Raw genomic sequence first — 21,037 nt, forward strand, 5'->3', positions numbered from 1 at the left:
TTTCTAACCCACACTCTGTTGACCTGGATTTGATCCTAACTATGGCACTGTCTGAGTGAAATTGACACGTTCCACCACCACCACCCCCCCCCCACCCCCTCAGGTTTCCTAGGTACTCTAGTTTCCTTCCTCATCTCAAAGATGAGCCAAAAATCAAAACAAAACTGCAGATGTTGGAAATCTGAAACCAAAACAAAAAAGTGCTAGAAAAACTTGGCAGGTCAGGCAGCATCTGTAGAAAAAGAAACAGTCAATGTCTCGGGTTTGTGACCCTTCATCAGAATGCCTGAATGACCAAAGATGTGCTGATTTGTAGATTAATTGGTCACTGTAAATTACCCCTGGTGTAGATGGGTAATAGGAGAACCAGGAGGGAATTGATGGGTATGAGAGAGAATGTGTGGCAGGGAAATAAGTGGAAGAATGGGATTGATGGGAATGCTCTCAACGTAGATTCAATAGGCCAAAAGGCCTACTTCTATGTTATAAGTATGGAAAATGAACGCAAAGGAAATGTCATGACTCCTGTCCATTCCTTGTGTTTGATGCCAATCTTGGTGTGTTTCTATGACAGCATATTTAAATACTATTGCAAAAGACTTTCTTGAAATGGGGACACCTGAAAACCGTATATTATGAGTTTTTATTTTATGTGCTCACTTCAGACTTGGATTAGAAGCAGACCATATTACCTCCAGAAGAATAATAGTGGGCCACAGATTTTTGGGTTAAATATATATGAGATAATATCTAATATGAGCTGGATGGACCACATTATCAAAGTATCAAGTAGAAAGTTAAGCAACTAAGATGAAATGAAAAGAACTCCAGGGAAAGTCGGATATGTTAACAGATAGGCCAATGATTTATTTATGATAGATTTATTAAAAAGAAAGTGTAAGGTAATGCATTTTTGGGGGGAAAGGGGGAGTAGAAGAGATACAAGTAACCCAAATAAATAGTTCCTTGGCTGCAGTAGGGAACCCAGGCATTCAGTTTATGAGTAGAGTCGATGAGAACAAGAATTAATGCTGTGCCAATAGTTAGGTCATAGTTAATACAATTTTGGGTAACCCATTGAAGAAAGAAGTTATCACAGTAAGGTTGTGTTAGGATGATGCCAAGGAATTAATCAACTCACATGAGAACAGAGAAAACAGAAAATATTTAATAGAGGAATTTAATGTAATATAGGGTTTTGATGGTTTTGAATAAGAAAAGAGTATTTCCCCTGGTTTGGGAGATAATGTTTAGCCATCAATTTAAAGTTCTTTTTAAAACAATGAACAGAAATTTAGGTGGAATTTTATTATGCAGAGCATTAGACATTGCATACTTGGCAGAAATTGTTGCATTTTTGAGGAATAATAATTTGAAGCAGGAGAAGATACAGGGCTGTGAGGATTAGAGCAAGCAAAGGGATATGTTTTGATTGCTCTAGGAAGCAGACGCAGTTTGATGGGAAGCTGGGTAAACACGAGGGGATGGAAAAATAGGTTAGTTCAATAGGATTAGTTGAAGCTCAATGAACCATGAGGAACAACACGGATCAATTGGGCTGAATGGGCTGTTTCTATGTTGTGCATTTGAAATAATTCTACAATTGAATAAATTAAATCATAGCATTTAGATATCCCTGATCAGCCAACATTTAATATCCATCCGTAATTGTCCTTGAGAAGCTGGTGATAAGCCATCTTTTTACTCTGCTACATTCCATGTGGAGAAGGTACTTGCACAGTGTTGGTGGGTAGGCAATTACAAGATTTTGAACAAGTGATGAAGAAGGAACAATGATATGTTTCCAAATTGCAATGGAGGGTGGCATGGAAGGGAACCTGCAGATGGCAGTATTCCCATGTTCCTGGTGCCCTAGTCTTCATAAGTTAAAGTGATCAGAGGTTTAGGAGATGTTCTTGAAGAAGTGTTTGCAAGGTGCTGAAATACATTTTATTAATGGTAATCATTGAGGCAATGATGTGTCATGATTGAATAAATGAATATTTATGATGGTAGAAAAGATGCTAATCAGGTGGGCTGCTTCGTCCAGAATGTGTAATTTCTTAACTGTTGCTAGAATTTCACTTGTCCATGCAAGGGGCAATTATTCCACTACACTTTTGTATTGAGTCTTGTAAATGATTGAAAGGTTTGGCATCATAAGATGGGTCAAGCCATAGAATATTCATCTTCTGAACGTGCTCTTGTTTCCATACTGTTTATGTGTCTAGCTCAATTAAATTTCTGGTCAATGGTGTCTCTCAGTATATTGATAATGAAAGATTCAGCATTGATAATGTTTTTGAATGTCAGGTTGTAGTTAAACTCTTTAATGAGCAATATGGTCAATCCCTGGCACTTATATGAAAAGAATGTTGCTTGGAAGCTGATCCCCACCTTGCTGAATCCTGTCACAAACTGTTTGATTTTCTGAAGAGTTCCAAATGGCCCTGACAACTGGACAATCATCAGTGATCATGGTCATCTTTAACAAGATCTAGAGAAGTTCATTGATGAAGCAGTTGAAGATAGATAGGCCTTACAGATGAACTCTTACTGTGGTATCCCTGGAGCTAAGCTCATTGGCTCCAACTACCACAATTACGTCCAGTGGACAGTTTCCTCCTATTGCCTATTCCTATTGCCTCCAGTGTTATGGGTGATTCTTGATGCTATACTTGGTCAAACACTGCCTTAATATCAAAGACAGCCACTCTAATTTTCAGCTCTGGAATGCAACTCTTTTGTCCTTGTTGGGACTGAGTGTTTATTGGGATCATCCAAATTCAATGAACCTGCAAAATTCCAATTGAGCAGGTTCTTAGAGAGAATATTCAGGGCAGTGGCACTTCAGATCTTTCCAATTTGGAGGAACAAATTAGAGCTAATCTCTGAATGACTCTGTGAATGCATCCCAGACTATTTCTGAGTGACCTCAGAGCCCAATGGTCACAAGAAGCTCAAAACACTTAATAAATCAACAACAGTTCAAGAAATTCTTGAATGAGATTTGTTGAATTTCCATTAAGCTATATTCAAGCTCCACCAAAATGGTGTCATTCACCTAGGCGAAGTCAGTATTTTTTTAGCCCTAGGAAAAAATTCTGAAAAGTACCTTGTTCTGAAACAAAGCACAAAAAGATAGCTGCCTCCTTTCTAAGTATTGATGTGAAGTAACATGAGTTCAGAATTATATGCAAGTCCTCTATTGATGAGGAACGTGATGGATAGCCAAGCAAATGCAGTGAACCTGGAAGATCCAGAAACTCAGTAGAAATAAGCAGCACATTTGTTCAGTTGCCTATGGTTAATATAAAACAATTCAATTCCCACGCCTTGCAAAGAACACATTGGCCTTTCCAATACTGGTATGAATTGTGAACTGATAAACAATAGCATTAATCCTGTCAATAAGCCAGTGTTATAAAATCTCAGTTCTCTGGTCTCCTTCCCTATCATAGCAAATGAACTAATACCTCTTGAAGATGGTCTGCAGCTCTGTGTAAAACAGCAAGAGCAGCTCTTCCAGGCCTTTAAAAATGAAGAGCAGCCCCTGGTGTAGCTCCAAAGAGACTCAGGAAACAAAAACATAAGCCTATAAGCTTTGTTGACATGGTATCTGTGAGAGGATCGGATCTTCAAAAGTGCTGCTTTATTTGAAGAGTTTCCTATTCAGCCATTTGCTTCTTCTTCCTTTAAATAAACTCAAAAAAATGGAATCTCCATGGAAACTCCATTTTACTGCCTGCAAAATTTTATACCACGTTATCCAGACTGAAATTCTTTCCTGGTGTTTGAGCTAAAGACTTTAGACAGAAGGGGCAGATAAATTTCCATAAGATATAGTTCATTCCTATCCCAGAGTTGCTATTGTGTCCCTATAGGAATCCAAAGGGCATTTATTAAGACAACAGAGCTCAGGGTGGAGATGATGAAATTTAGGGCAGTTAACTTTTACCTCTCTTAATCCTTTATGTACATATTAGCATTTCATGTTGGTGAGGCTCTTCAACTTTTTATCCTGAGAAATTAGAATAATAATTTATTTGGGTCAAAAAACACAGTATGTCAAGCTTTTTTCTCATACATCCTCCAACTTCAACATACACAACCACTTTCCCACAATCACTCACAGTGCATCCAAAGATATTAAGCAATTATAGAAGCAAGATGAGCAAAATGAGATATGATACAAATCAGCACAATCTATCTGAATGAGCAGTGTTGAGCCGTGATATTGAGGCAGCGAACAGTAATGTAGATAAGATATCTTTATTAGTCACATGTACATTGAAACACACAGTGAAATGTATCTTTTTGCGTAGTGTTCTGGGGGCAGCCTGCAAGTGTCGCCACGCTTCTGGCACCAACATAGCATGCCCACAACTTCCTAACCTCTACGTCTTTGGAATGTGGGAGGAAACTGGAGCACCCAGAGGAAACCCACGCAGACATGGAGAAAACATACAAACTCCTTACAGACAGTGGCCAGAATTGAACCCGGGTCGCTGGCGTTGTAAAGCATTACGCTAACCGCTACACTTTTAAATTGTGCATAGCACTGGAATGAAGACATGGGTAAGACCTATAGACCTCAAAATGTAACCTCTTGATCATAAATGGGGAGATGTCTAAGGCACATTTGAATGGAACTGCAATTGTCATGGAGATTTTAATCTGCATGTTCATTGGGCAAACCAAACTGGCAAGGGTATCATAGATGAAGAATTTGTAGAGTGGGTTAGGGATTGCTTCTTAGAACAGCATGTTTTGGAACCTTCTTGTAAATAGGGTATTTTATATTTGGTGATGAGTCATGAAAAAGGATGACTCATGGTTCAAGATCCCCCAAGAGATCATGACCACAATATGATAGAATTACAGATGCAGTTTGAGGGTGAACACCACAGGACCAGAACCACTGCCTTCAACTTAAATAAGGGCAATAATAATGGTATGAAGGTGAAGATGAAAATAAGCTGAGAGACAGGTCAGCAGATGAACAGAAGCAGGTATTCAAACAGCGAGCACAGAACACTCAGCAGGAATGTATTCCAATTAGAAAGAGGGATTCCAATAAGAAAGAGGTACAATCTGTGGTTAACAAAGGAGGACAAGGACAGTGTTAATTTGAAAAGTAGGGCATACAAAGTGGCAAGTACTGGTGGTAGGCCAGAGCACTGTTAAGTTTTTAGGATCCAGCAGTGAAAAGTCTCCCAGAAGGGAGAGTTGATGGAGGGGAACCTGTAGATATTAGTGTTTTTTGATTTCCAAAAGGCATTTGACAAAGTACCACATAAGAGGTTGGTGCATAAGTTAAGAGCCCAAGGTATTAGAGGAAGTATGTTAGTAAATATTGAAAACTGACTATGGCAAATGACTAAAACAAAGAGTTGGAATAAATGGGTCCTATTCAGCTAGTAGACCCCAGGTTCTTAGCTCTCAGTTATTTACTATTTACATTAATGACCTGGAGGAGGGAATAGAATGTAAGGTTTCCAAGTTTGCCAGTGATACAAAAATAGGTGGAAGGGCTATTGTGATGAGGGGCTTGTGATTCTGCAATGTGATACAGATAGATTGAGTGATTGTTTGAAAACCTGGCAAATGGAATTTAATGTAGGGAATTGTGAGGTCATTCACTTAAGAGGAATCAAAAGGCAGATTATTATCAAAATGGAGAGAGATTATAAATGAGTGAACTACAGAGGGATCTAGGTGTTCTAGTGTATGTTAGCAGGCAGGTCCAACAAGAAGGCAAACAGCATTTTGGTGTTCATTGCAAAGAGGTTGGAGTTTAAGAAAAGGGAGATTTTGTTACAGTTGTACAGAGTGTTGGTAAGGCCACACCTGGAGTACTGCACACAGTTTTGGTCCCCTCACCAAAAAGGATAGAACAGCTTTGGAGGCAGTCCAGTGGAGATCCACCAGGCTAATTTCTGGGATGAGAGGGTTGTCCTATCAAGGGAATTTTGACAGTTTGCATCTGTATTCCTTGTAGTTCAGAAGAATAAGGACGACCTTTTTCAAACATATAAGATCCTAACGGAGCTTAACAGGGTAGATGTTGAGATATTTTCACTAGTGAGAGGGTCACAACCAAGGGGACATAGCTACAAAATAAGGGGTGGTCATTCAAATCAGAGATGTGTAGACATTTATTCTCCCATATGGCAGTGAATCATTGTAATTCTCTGCCCCCATGGCTGGTCATTCAATATATTCAAGGTGTACATTGAAAAATATTTGAAAGATTGGGGATTCAGGGTCATGGAAAGCTGGTGCAGAAGAGGCCAGCATGGTGGACCAAGATCATACTAAATGGAGGGGCAGGCTTGAGAGGCCTACTCCTGTTCCTATGTTCTTGTGTTATTGCTCTGGTGTAAACATTAGAGGAAGAAAGGAAGCCAAATTAGAACAGGAAATAAAGTTTGTGAACAAGAACCATAAACTGTAACAAGATATTTTGGTAATGATATGAAACATGAGAATATTTACATTTTTCCAGTTTCTGTTAGACAAATTTGCTGATTTTAATGTCAATTGGTTAACCACTTGTTTACTGTAAGTAATTGGAGTGAGTATTTGATCATTATTCTGCTCATGGGATTGAAAATGTCTGGAAATTGTGGAAATGAAATGTAAAATACTTTTCAGGAACAGAGAAATCTGGTATATAAAGTCAATTCTCAGCATAGCAAAAAAAAAATTCAGTCCAGGAAAACTTATGCAGTCAGAATAACAACCTGAAATGTTTAGCACAGGTCACAAAGACCAAATCATTTAAAAGGTTCATTTACAAGATTGATTCCATAACAACCATAATAATCAAAATTATTTCCAGAAAATGCTTTATCAAGTATTTTATCATAGAAATCTTAAAAGCAATTATCATAAAACCTTTTTGCATCACTGTTAAAAATACAAAAACAGGCTTGCATCTTTTATTTCTACTTGTATTGGCATGTATAAGTTAATTTTGGACAATAAGCATAAACTACTCAATGTTTAATGCGATGAGTCTAATCTGTTGTTAGCTGTAGCATGACGTTGAATTTTAAAATCAATGAAACATTAATCCATTTTTATAACATTCATGTGGTCTGGCAAGTGCGAAATGAAATCTACGTTTCTGCTACTGCCACATCATCACTTATCCCTCAGTATGCAAGCAGTATATTCCATTGAGACAGCCCAATAACAGAAGCTTGAACAGTTTCCCAAACCTATTTCAGACTGTTTACAGCAGTAGCATATCATTTCTACTTACTGTTTTATTTTGTTCAAGCTCCATATAGTAAGAATTTTTAGCAACGTGGAAAGGTGTTCATATCATCATTTAATGGTTAAAATTTATCAACCTACTTCCTCACTTTATGCCTTCTGGAAATATATTTCACGTCTTGAGACATCTTGTCCTTATGTATACAGTGGTGGATTGTTAGAGATATATCAATTCACCAACTTCACATCATGAGATGAAGTAGCTGCCAGGATTCCAAAATCTTGTTACAATTTTATAACCTTCCTTCTGTCCAAGGATAGACATTGAAGTGATAAATCCAGTTGACCTGGATGTACATGCAAGCTGTAGTATATTTCTCTCTGGTCTGTTATTCAAAACTATAGCAATTATCTCATATTCCAATGAACAAAATATTGACTAAATCCTCATTCCAATTACTTACAGTAAAATAACCGCTTAAACAAATGATTTTAAAACTGAAGCATCAATACCTTGTTCCAGCACAGAGGAGTTAATGTAGTGAATAAGCCTTTCAATATTCCTTATAAGCAAGTTCCCTTCAATGACAAGTGCCCTTGGTCACTCCTTAGATCACCACCAACACATCCCTTCTGTTCCTGTGGCACCTTCCCAGACAACCATGGGACATACAAAACCTGTCCTTTTACTGTATGCCTTACTCACTGGTTGCCTCTGTAGTTACTATTGTTCAACACAGGCCTCCCCGGGTTACGAACACCCGACTTATGGACACCCTGTGCATACGAACAAGGCCTCATAAATATTATATTCAAATGAGAACCAGTCTTGGAAAAAAAACTTGTTTGCATATAACCTCCCCGCAGTAATCAGACACCATAGTCTCTTAAGAACACATGCTGCCAGTTTCATCGTGGGAGGCCACTCAAGAGAGTTGCTTTGGCAATTGACAAGCAATCACTTCTATTAATATTTGTGCAACGATATTGTTAAATAATGTAATATCCACTGATACTTCAATCCCATCAAAACCAGCCATTGAGTGTGGGACATCCTGATTTTGTACCATTGTAACTAGGCAGTGAAAGACAACAAATAAATGTTGGCCCTCATCAACACCATTCATTACAATACTGTGGAGGTATTGTTACCATCTCCAGTGATTTTGTGTATTTTCCAACTTATGGACAAAATTGACCCATAAAAAAGAACCCATTCATAACCCAGGACGGCCTATATCTCCTTTCTTGAAGATGGTCATGATAACAGCATCTGAGATCCTCTGGAATATCCTCATCTTCCCAGGTATGGGCGATAAGGCTGTGGATTTATGGTCAAATCTCCTCATTGCGGAGCTCTAGGATCTCTGCCGGAAGACTATCAGTTCATTGGGCCTTATTATTTTTCAAATGTCGGTCAAAAGTGATGGTGAGGCAGACCCAGATAGACTGATGTGAGGTGTAGTCAATTGTGCTCGCATCAATGACAGAATTATGGATGAGCAGGCTTTCAAAGTGTTCTTTCCAGCAGCTATTGATTGCCTCTCTGTTGCTGATGAGTTCACTCTTATACCTAGGTGGTGCCTCAGGTGTTGTGACCATAGATGGTTTTCACAGTGCTGTAGAATCTGCACAAGTCATGGATGTTGTTGAATCACTCTGATTGATGGGAATGCTCCAAGAGCTGGCAAAGACTCAATGGGCCAGATGGCCTACCTCTATGTCATATATGTAAATGCTTCTAATAGATTATCAGGAAAATAAACTCTACTGAAAATGCATTTCAATGATTATAATATTTTATTTATGCTGTGATTCCATCAATTAAATAAATTATATTATCAATCATTTTCCAGTAAACTCAATAATTCATGAAATTCTGGTCATTAGGAGCCACTTTCTGCCAAATCTGACTCTCTGACTCTCTCTCCTCCATCAAGTCACTCCATGGCAATTTTGATATGGCACACAAGCTTCCTCCCACTTTAACTCTTCCAGGTATGACACTCTCATATATGCACCAAGCCTCTGCATTAACATTGATTGTTTCAGCCACTCTGGGTCAGCAAGTTCCACATTCTCTTTACTCTCAATGCAAAGAAGTTCCGTCTAAATGTGTTACAAGTTTTACATTGTTTAATAATCGCTAACTTCCATATTTCTCCTTGTTTTTCCCAAGTAGCTGTATCCAGGGCAATCCCTACCTTCATTCTACATCTGGAACCTGAATCCAAAGCTCTGCTGCTGGTATCATAATTCAAATCAAGTCCTTTTTATCCATTGCCGTTCTGCATAGCCTCCCCAACCAGCAATACCCCAGTTTTAAAATCCTCTTTTATTTTTCAGATCCCTTCATACCGTTGCCCTTTCCAGCCTCTGTAATCTCCACCAACTCTGCAACTTTCCAGGAAACCTGCGTTCTTCCTTCTTTGGTCTCCTGAGAATCATCTGTCTTAATCACTCAACTATTAGAAGCTATGCATCTTGCTGCCAAGGCTCCACCCTTTTGTAATCCCTCACTTAACTGTTCTATCTCTCCACCTTTCTCTCCTCCTTTTAGACACTCCCAAAATCTACCTCTGTCCTGACATCATCTTCTGTGGCTACATATCAGATTCTGTTTAACATCACTACAGTGAAGGACATTGTAATATTTTACTATATCAGTGGTACTATATGAATGCAAATGTTTTTTTTATTGTTCATCATATTTTTAAAGAGCTAAGTCTCATCTTCCTATATATTTTTGAGAGATAAGAACCTCAGACTGTGCAGTATTTTTTGATTGCTCTATCTTCTCAATTCTGACAACATCCTTGTTAATATTTCCTGTACTCCCCCTCCACTTTATAGCAATCTGAAGTGGTCTAATGAATTCCTATATAAAGTTAGCATTGGTCAGGATTGTGCTGGAATTGGGCCACAACTTGTGATCAGATGCATACTAGCCACACTAACCTTCCGTAGCCTGTCGGCCCCCAGCACCCTTGAGACTTCATTGCCACTGCTGTTCCATGAAGCAATGTGAGCCACAAGTGGCAACTAAGCCTCAGCTGCAGCAAAAAACAGCCACATCCACAGACTGCCATAATATGTCAGAATGCCTTTTCATTGTTTTAATGTCTGCAATTGTTTTGCATATCACCTTACGACATAGGAGGAGGCTATTTAGCCCATCAAGTCTATGCTGGTTCTTAGACCATTCCCATCAGTTCCATTCCCCTATTTATTTCCCTGTAACCTCACACATGCCCACCAATTGCTCCCTTAATTCTCCTGCCACCCACCTACCCTAGCAGTAGTTTATATTAGCCAATTAACCTACCAACGGGCAGGAAACCAGAGCACCCAAAAAAAACACATGCAGTCACAGGAAGAACATGCAAACTTCACACTCAGAACCTGAGCTCAGGATCAAGCCCAGGTCACTGGAGCAGTTAGGCATCTCCATTAACAGCTGTGTCACTGTGTCATTATCAGAAACAGTTGGAAAAATGTAAATTCAAAAACATAAAAATTCTTGATATAAATTCATGTTACGTAAGTATCTGAAGTAAGTTAATTAAAACATTAATATTAATTAAAATAAAGTTTTTAAAAATCAAACCATTTATCTTTAGAGAACTTTTTTATGAGAGTTGCAGGCTCAGTTCAAGTGAATGCAGCCACACCAGATACAGCAGCTAATGCTAGCATAATGCTGAGGGACCAGATATGAAATGTTTCTGGCCACTCAGCACAGTGGCCAGATTTGTGCTGAGTGGCCAGAAACATTATTACTGAACGCCCCCAGACACAATGGTGACACAGACCCCCATACTTCCACAATGCATGGAAGTCCAGAGCCTGCTGACATAAAAACTGCAGCTAGTTGGCCATTCTCTATGGACCCATTGTCATCAGGCAATTTCTCTCTGTTTTTATGTGCATTTCCCTTAGATACTAATCGCAGCAATTTGCTTGAAATTTTTATGGCCTTGATAACTAGTTCTGGCTTTCCCAACTAGCAATGAAGCAGTGACATTTGCAGATTTACCCCATTGTTGTTGATTCTGAATAAGCAATGGCCATTTCAGTCTATCTGTAAACAGTCACTTGAGATTCCAGCCTCACTAGTTAATCCTGTTTTCTTGTATCATTCCCATATATGCAAGGACCTAACGGTATCCTAGCTGCCTTTTTCTTCTTAGGCAATCCTTTGAGCTTGAGCATGTTTGCTTCCACTTCTAATAGTGCTGATTAAGCCAATGTGGGATCCAAGGACTGGAACACTACAGGCAGAAGGTGTGTGATGAGGTGGGTGGGCAGGTTGTATGTTGGTGCCAGACATCTATGTGCTCCCAGCAAATCAACTTAAAGCTTGTCAATGCCATCTTGCATGCTCCTCCATTTTGTACAGTTATGAGCCAGGGATTCCCAGACATCAGTGGGGAAGTTATATTGTTCATGGAGGCTTTGAAAACATCCTTGAAAACTTTCTTCCATCGACCTGTTAATCTTTCATCATGACAGAACTCAGAAATGTGTGTCTATTTCAGAAGTCTGGTGTTGGACATGCAAACAAGATCTGCCCATCGGCGCTGACAGTGTAATTAGGGCTTCGTTGCTGGGGACGTTGGCCTGGGAAAGGACACCAATGTTGGTTCTCTTATTTTGACAATGGATTTGGAGGATTTTGAAGAAACTGCACTGGTGGTATCTCTATGGTGCTTTGAGGTAATTAGTGTAGGTAGTTCATGTCCTGGAGGCATACAGGAAGGCATTAATCACTCCAGATAGATCATGAGCTTTGAGGTCTTGTGCTTCAAACACTCATTTTGTCAGAAGGCCAAAGGGTGTACTGGCCCACTGAATGTGATGGTGAATCTCATTATCATTTTTAGCTTTCAGTAAGAGATGATTCCCAAGATTTAGGAAATGGTCCACATTTTCCAGGGTCTCATTATGAACCATGATCATCAGAGGGTGATGATATAGACTAGGGATAGGATGCTAAAGGACTTTTGTTTTGTGGATGTTAAGTGTAACCCCGCTCTCTTTATTTCCTTCATGGAATGAGTTAATGATGACTTGGAGCTTGGCCTCTGAATATGCACAATTCAAGTGTTGTCCCTGCACTACAGCTTGATAACTTAAGTTGGGATGACCTTGATTATGGATGTATCCATTCATAATATATGCCCAAACAGCCACATAAATCTTTCTTGGACCTTCTCCATATTGTTCCTTGCTCAAGCTGTATTCTTTTATATCAGACTTGATTATTTCCAAGCTGGATACTCCCGATATTCGTCGCAGCCAAGCCATTTATTTTTTGCTCATCAGCTTGTCTGATGTACTACTGTTCAGATTTGTATAATAATTTGGGGGAAAAATCTCTTCAAATACTTCACATTTTTATTTTTACTAAAACCTGCTGTTAATTGCATTCCCTTTAGGTTTATATACATACTTATATTATTTTTAAATTACAATCTTCTTCCCGTTAAGGTGTATTCCAAATTTTCTCCTCTTTGGGCATAATAAATCAATCAATTCCTGCAAATATATTTTGTCATTTGAAAAGCTGAGTGTTTACAATCTTGTCACATAAGTGGTAAAATAGCATATTGGTTAAATTACTAAACTTGCAGCCGAAGTTCTAAACTATGGATTCAGAGACATAGTTTGAATCCAACTATGGTAGCTGGGGAATTTAAATTCAAGTAATGAAATGAATTAGGATTGATAGCTAGTCTCTGTAATGGTAACTGTAAAACCACTAGATTATTCTAAAATCCCATCTGCTTCATTAATGTTCTTCAAGGAGGAAAATCTACCAACCTTACCTGCTCTGGCCTATATCTGACTCCAGACCCACCAAAGTGGCTGCTTACTTCCTCCTTAATTCCAGGAACAATTAGGATGAGATGGACAATAAATGCTGGCATTTTCAGTTCCATCCATATCCTTAAGTGAATAAATGAAGAAAAATTTCTCCAGTGTCATCTCTCATGAAAAATTCATTATTACTAGTACTAAATAAATCAAGCAGCAGGGTGCAATCTTGTTGCAATCCTAATCTATTGTTGGCATAAAACTTTCCATTAGTTTCCTATCCATTCTGAGTCCATAAGCTCATAAAATGGACTATATGCTCTTAAATAAAAAACACAAGGTTCAAAAAGTTGGAAAATATGCAAGGTATTTTTTGGTTCATTGATACAATGGTTGACCTCATAATCAAAGCATATAAAAAGCACATCACCATCATTGTCATGAACTATCTGATTAATTCTCATCTTTTCTCTCTGTACTCTTTCTCCTCCTACTAGCCTATGTTAGGGAATTTTGTTGTTCCAAACTATACTCAACGAGTGATACTGACTCCTCCTGAAAAGACGTCTAAAGTAGGAAATTATCATATATCCCTCAATGGGCAGAATCACTAAGGAAGATAACAATCCCATGAAAGACCAGCAAAAAACTCCCAAATTCCCCATATGTGGTCTGGTCCTCATTTAATTACTCCATGGATTTACTTGTTTTCTGTCCTTCTTGACATTGCCAATTGATATTACCTCTGGGTTCCTGGTACCTCCGGAGTCCTAGAGCTGTACAGCACAGAAAGGGGCCCTTTTGGCCCACCTAGCCCAAGCTGACTGTGATGTCTATTTACACTAATCTCATTTGCCTGCATTCAGAATATAAGAAATAGGAGCAGGAATAGGCTATCTGGCCCATCGAGCCTGCTCTGCCATTCAATAAGATCATGGCTGATCTGGCCGTGGACTCAGCTCCATCTACCTGCCTTTTCCCCATAACCCTTAGTTCCCCTACTATGCAAAAATCTATCTAACTGTGTCTTAATTATACTTAATGAGGTAGCCTCGACTGCTTCCCTGGGCAGAAAACTCCACAGATTCACTTACTCTCTGGGACAAGCAGTTTCTCTCATCTCTGTCCTAAATCTATTTCCCCGAATCTTGAGGCTATGTCTCCTGGTTCTAATCTCATCTACCAGTGGAAATAACTTTCCTGCCTCTATCTTTTCTATCCCTTTCATAATTTTATATGTTTCTATAAGATCCCCTCTCATTCTTCTGAATTCCAGCGAGTATAGTCCCAGGTGACTCAATATCTCTTCATAGGCTAACCCCCTCATCTCCAGAATCAACCTGGTGAAGCTCCTCTGGGCATTAGGCCCGTATCATTCTACTACTTTCCTATCTAAGTATGTATCCAAATGCCTTCTTAAAAATTGCATTGTATCTGAGTCTACTACCTCTTCTGACAGCTTGTTCCATGCACCCACCACCCTTTGTGAAAAACTTGTCCTCAGCTCACCTTTAAGTGACTCGTCTCTCACTTTAAACCTGAGCCCTTGAGTTCTAGACTCCCCTGCCCTGGGAAAAAGACTTTGACTATCTATGCCCTTCATCCTTTTATAGACCCCGAAAATGTCAATATAGATGTCATCAGGAAATCAGATTCCTTATTAAGTATAAACCTTACCAATTTTATTTTATCCAAATCACTATAAAAGGTGTAATAGTAGAGCACTGGGGAAACAGTGACAAGATCAGACAAAGACAACATGAAATTATGAAAGGGAAATCATGCATGAAAAATTGATTGTAATATTTTGAGGACATAACTAGTAGGATAGATGAAGGGGAATGAGTAGATGTGGTGCATTTAGACTTTTAAGAAAACTTTCGATAAGATTCCATATAAGAGATCAATGTGCAAAGTTAAAGTACATGGGATTGGGGTAAGATATTGACATGGACAGAGAACTGGCTGGCAGAAAGGAAACAAAGAGTAGTATTAAACTGGTCTTTTTTAAAAGTGATAGGTAGTAATTAAAGGGGTCCTGAAGGGATCAGTGCTAGTTCTGCAACTATTTACAATATTCATTAATTATGTAAATGAGGGAATTAAATGTAATATCTCCAAGTTTACTAATGACACAAAGCTGGGTAGGTGTTTGAACTGTGAGGAGGATGCAGAGCGATTTGGGCGGGTTAAAGTGGTGAGCAAATGTGTGGCAGATGCAGTATAATTTGGATAAATGTGAGGTTTGCCCCTTTGGTGGCAAAAACAAGAAGGCAAGTTATTATCTGAATGGCCATAGGTTGGGAAAGGGGGAAGTGCAACAGGATCTGGGTATCCTTGTGCACTTAAGGTAAGCAAGCAGGTGCAGTGGACACTTAAGGCAAATGGTATATTGGCTTTCATTGCAAGAGGGTTTGAGTACAGAGGCAGGGATGTCTTGCTGTACTTGTACTGGGGCCACACCTTGAGTATTGTGTGCAGTTTTGATCTCCTTATCTGATGAGGGATGTTCTTGCTATGGAACGAGTGCTACAAAGGTTCACTAGACTGATTCCTGGAATGGCAGGAATGATGTATGAAGGGAGATTGGGTTGATGATTCCTATGTTTTGTAGAGTTTAGAAGAATAAGAGGGGATCTGATATAAACCTACAAAATTCAACAGTACTGGATTCACTAGGTGCAGAAAGGATGTTCCTGATGGTGTGGGAGTTCATGACCCGGGGTCAGAGACTATGGATAAGGGGTAATTTGGTTTATTATTGTCACGTGTACCAAGGTACAGTGAAGAACTTTGTTTTACATGCCATCCATACAGATCATTTCATTACATCAGCACATTGAGGTAATACAAGGGAAAAGCAATAACAGACTGCAAAATATATTGTTACAGCTACAGAGAAAGTGCAGGCAGAGGATAAAGGTACAAGGCCATAATGTAGTTGATTGTGAGGTCAAGAGTCCATCTTAATGTACAAAAGGTCTGTTCAATAGTCTTATAACAGTGGGAAGCTGTCCTTGAGCCTGGTGGTATGTATTTTTGGGCTTTTCGTATCTTTTGCCCGATGGGAGGGGGGAGAAGCGAGAATGTCCAGGGTGAGAGGGGTCTTTGATTATGTTGGCTGCTTTACCGAGGCCATATAGGACTGAGATGAGGCGAAATTTCTTCAAACTGAAGGTGGTAAACCTGTATAATTCTCTACCATAGAAGACAATTCAACCAAATCATTAAAGATATTCAATATACTACAACTACAATCAAGTAAGTTCCATGAGGAATATGGAGGGTGTGAGAGAATACTTAAGAAAATTAGGAGGGCAAAAAGAGGCCATGAAATATCCTTGGCAGGTAAGATTAAGGAGAATTCTGAGTCATTCTATAATAGGAATGACCAAATGGGTTATTTATGTGTGGAGCCAGGGGATGTGGGTGAGATCCTAAATGAACACTTCTTATCTGTATTTACCAAAGAGAAGAACATAGAGCATACAGAGTTCAGGATACATCGAAGAATGTGTATATGCTAGAGATGGTACAGAGGAGATTCACCAGGATGTTTCCTGGATTGGAGGACTTTGATTAAGGGAAGAGATTAGATAGGCTGGGCTTGTTTTCCCTGGAACAAATGAGGCTGAGGCATGACCTGATAGCAGTATATAAGAATATAAGAGACATAGATAGGGTAAATAGTCAAAGCCTTTTTCCAATGGTAGGGCCATCAAAAACAAGAGGGCATAGTTTGTGAGAGGAACGTGCTTTAAAGGGGTCTGAGGGGTAAGTTTTTTTTACACAGATGGTGGTTGATATCTGAAACCTGCTGACAGAAGAGGTAGTGAAATCAACTACAATCACTATGTTTAAGGGGAATTTAAACAGGCACTTAAATAGGCAAGGCATAAAAGGATCTGGTCCTAATGCGGGCAAACGGGATTTATGCATGGGCAAAAAGGCCAGCATGGACATGGTGGGCCGAAAGACCTGTTTCTGTGCTGTTTAACTCTAAGGAGTTATATATAGTTCTTGGGGCCAAAAGGATCAGGCAAAGTGGAGAAAGCAGGAACAGAGCACTGAATTTGGACAATCAGCCACAATCATATTGAATGGCAGAGCAGGCTCCTATTCCTGTATTTTATGTTTATATAATTTATCTTATCCAAACTTCCAATTTTAAGCCTTTCATTTTATGAGAGAAATTGTTAAGTTAGGGCATCAAGAGATGGGGAGCAAAAATGGCAATTGGAATTACACTCCTAATCAGTCGTGAAGCAAGTTCAAGAGACCAAATGACCTGCTACCCATTGCTTACTGACTTCAACCACCAGGGTATGTTTCTTTCTTTCTTTTCTACTTCTATGAAGTGCAGAGCAGGCTCAAGGGGCTAAATAGTCCATACCTCCTCATTTCATCACGTACGTAATCCCAAGCATCCTACAGGAGAATCATGCCAAGCACCACATCCAACCATGCATAGTTCTTTCTCAGTTTCTTTAATGGATCCCTACCCTTAATTACCATTTGTAATTTTTCCTTGCATTCTGCATTCAAACACAAATAGCTTAGATTTTCCATTCGATTGAGGGTTGGTACTCATCACTGACTTTGATGAAATCTGCCCACAAAGATTGATCAGGGTTTATAGTGTGGGTTTCCCTTTATCCATTGTGGTGGTGGACTTGCGCCATTTCTTGGAGATCTGTGGTGTCCTGCAACAGTCACACAAACTTCATCAACTAATCAAACTTGCAAGTTCCTTTGTTGCTACTTCAATACAATTAAACAATGCAATAGAAAAGAAATCCAGTGTAATACCTTCTTGGTCTTACACACAAAGTCAATATATCTTAATATATCTGTACTAAAGAACAAATCACTAATTGATTAAGATACACTCAATCTGGTCATTTGAGTCTAACACTGATTATGCTGTCTTTTTTTTTGCCAGACCTCATTATTGGCAATCTTCAGATGACTGCTGAAAATTAAAATAAAAATGGAAAATGCTGTAAAATGCTCAGCAGGATATATCACATCTGTGGGAAGAGAAACAGTTAATGTTTCAGGTCAAAGACCCTTCATCAGAACTGGTTTCTCTTCCCCTAGATGCAGCCTGGCCTGCTGTGTATTTACACCAATTTCAATTCAGATGATTGATGCTCTGTTTAAGGGATTTGCATCTTACTTATAGCCCTTAAGCAATCTATAAAATTTCTCAGCAAATTTATTTTCATTGAAACTGTCATATTCATGGAAGAACTTGTTAATTTTAGTGAATTACTTGCTAGCTCTTTGTATCCCCAATACTTCATTTGGGCACCCCACAAGGATAATCATTGGATTATTTTCCCTCTTGCAATCAAAAAGCACTTCAGCTATAATCCTATATTTCATATTTATTACCTTGATCCTTAATATTATGTACGGTTCATTTTTGTCTTTTTAACAATCTTCTTTTATAGATTAATCTTACCACAATTCTTAACTATAGATTTATAGAAGGGAATTTGTGTTGATAAACCAAGTAAGTTGTTTCAGAGACTGTTAATAAGACTACATCCACTGGTTCCCTCCAATCTGTATTCTCAAAGGTCTGTTATAGGATACCACACTAAAGGTTGTTACATAAGAGCTAAAAGGGTTGGGGCCAGTGTATTAGCATCATTAAGACTGAAGGACTGAAAAGAGAAAGTAAAAATGAATGCATCTTTTCTGGATTGACAGACTCTTATCAGTGGGGTGCCACAAGCAGCAGGACTAGGCATTCAAATGTTATAACCTAAATTAATGACACATGTAACATGTCAAGTACACTCATAATGCAATCCCAGCTGGATAACAAACTGTCCAGAAGATTCAAAGGGTAATATAAGCAAGTTAAGTCTGTAGCCAAGAAGGTACCCGATTGACCATAATATGGACAAAGCAAGCAATCCAGAAGGCAAATGATAGACTGGCCTCCTTAATAGAGTCCAAAAGTAAGAAAGTCTTACTACAGTACTGGACTTTGTTGAATTTACACTTGAAGTACTGTATGTTCTTTTAGCCTGTTTATCTTAAAAGGAATATATTAGTTTTGAAGGTGGTGTGGCTAGATTGATTTCTGGGATAATTACATTGTCCTATGAGAAAAGATTGATAAAAATTTACCTCTACTAACTGGAATTTAGAAGAGGTAATCTCATTGCAGCCTACAGGGCCGGATTATCCTGATGGAGCCCCCCACCCAGGCTCTTCTCTCACCTACCCTTAACTGACTGACTTTGACTTTAAATTTCCACATCCTTGGTACTGTGCCATTCAGTGAAAATGCAGAGTCCCAATATCCCCTCCTCCCCCTCACCTTTTACCCCAATGTCCTCTCCTCAATATCATGGCATCCAAAGCTCTCTTGTGACAGGTTATACTGTCTCAAGAATCCCAACACCATCCTCCGTTTGGAGTCCAGCGACTGCATGTAGTGACAGACATACCAGTGAGTCCCCCAAATGTGGAACTTATTTCCATTACAGTGACTGCATGCCAGGAAGATTCACCACACAAGATAATATAAAGAAATGACTGAATAGATGCCAAATGGCTGTTTTCTCTTGCTGGTGAGTCTCAAACTAAGGAGCATAATCTCAAGATAAGGGAAAATAAAAACTGCAGATGCTGGAAATCTAAACTAAAAACGGAAAATGCTGGAAATACTCAGCAGGTCAGGACACATCTGTGGGCAAAGAAACAGGGTTAACGCTTCAGGTCAAAGTCAAAGTTCTGATGAAGAGTCTTCAACCTGAAACATTATCTCTGTTTCTCTTTCTACTGGTGCGACCTGACCTTGCATCACATTGCACTAAAATGGACTCGTTTTTTTTTGTTTTAATTGTGTTGTTTCTTGTAAAAAATGTTTAGTTTGTATTTCTTATGAATGCTGCTTAAATGATGTTATGTGCCTGTAATGTTGCTGCAAGTTTTTCATTGCACCTGTGCACACATGTATTTGTGCACATGACAATAAACTCGACTTTGACTTTGACCTACTGAGTATTTCCAGCATTTTCTGTTTTTATTTAGTCTCGAGATAAAGGTATTGCTATTTAGAACTAGAAGGGGGAGAAATTTCTTTGCTCAAAGGACTTTGATTATCAGCTGTTGAATATGTTCAAAGTGAGACTAATAGATTTTTGGAATATTACTGGCATCAAGGAATTTTATTCCGATGTTCCCAATTGACTGCAGACTCTAGCAGATTTTAAATTACAACGAAATAACGGAACACCTAATTTCTCCTAGAAACATTTAATGGTAAATGCTTCTGAAAATATACTAGGTTTGGAAACTCCTAGCATCTTAGTAGTATATAAATGTACATAGAATGTAAGTTACCGGAGCATTTACTTTGGTGTTCCTTTGCATGTATAATGACGTTTATTTACGCCGGCTTGCACAGAGTAACAAAAATTCTCGTATTATGGCGCTCCAATAGAAAACAAGAAATGTTCAAATGTTTAGACACCAGCCAGCCAATAGCTCCCCCTAAAGGCGACTGAGTTCTGTGTCCTCATGTGCAAGTACACACAACGCACAACGACACCAAAAATCAAACTGACTCAAATTACTTTAAAAAATTATTTCCAAATCTCAAAATAGAGTAAATATTTCAAACAAGCAATAATTCCAAAAGAAATGCATGTTCATGTACGTATAATTCGCACAAGTTGTTCAATAATATAAACAGCTGAGTGTAATTGCAAATATTCTCTAGAACGCCGCGACCCAAAAGAATGTAAGATTACGGAAAAAAATTACTGCAATTAAACTGCTTTGGATACACAAGCAATACATTTTAATCAGCTAACGTCGATGTCTTTAAAATGTTAACACATTAAAAAGACACTGATTCTTCGTGTTATGTTGCATACTTCATTATAAGCAGCATTTTTTACTTCGAGCTTTAGCGTATTCGATACCAAACCACACGTATTTTATGCAGCTCGCATTGTGTATTAACTCCAAT

The sequence above is a fragment of the Pristis pectinata genome, chromosome 1 (genome assembly GCF_009764475.1).
Source record: "Pristis pectinata isolate sPriPec2 chromosome 1, sPriPec2.1.pri, whole genome shotgun sequence".
NCBI classification, from domain to species: Eukaryota; Metazoa; Chordata; class Chondrichthyes; order Rhinopristiformes; family Pristidae; genus Pristis; species Pristis pectinata.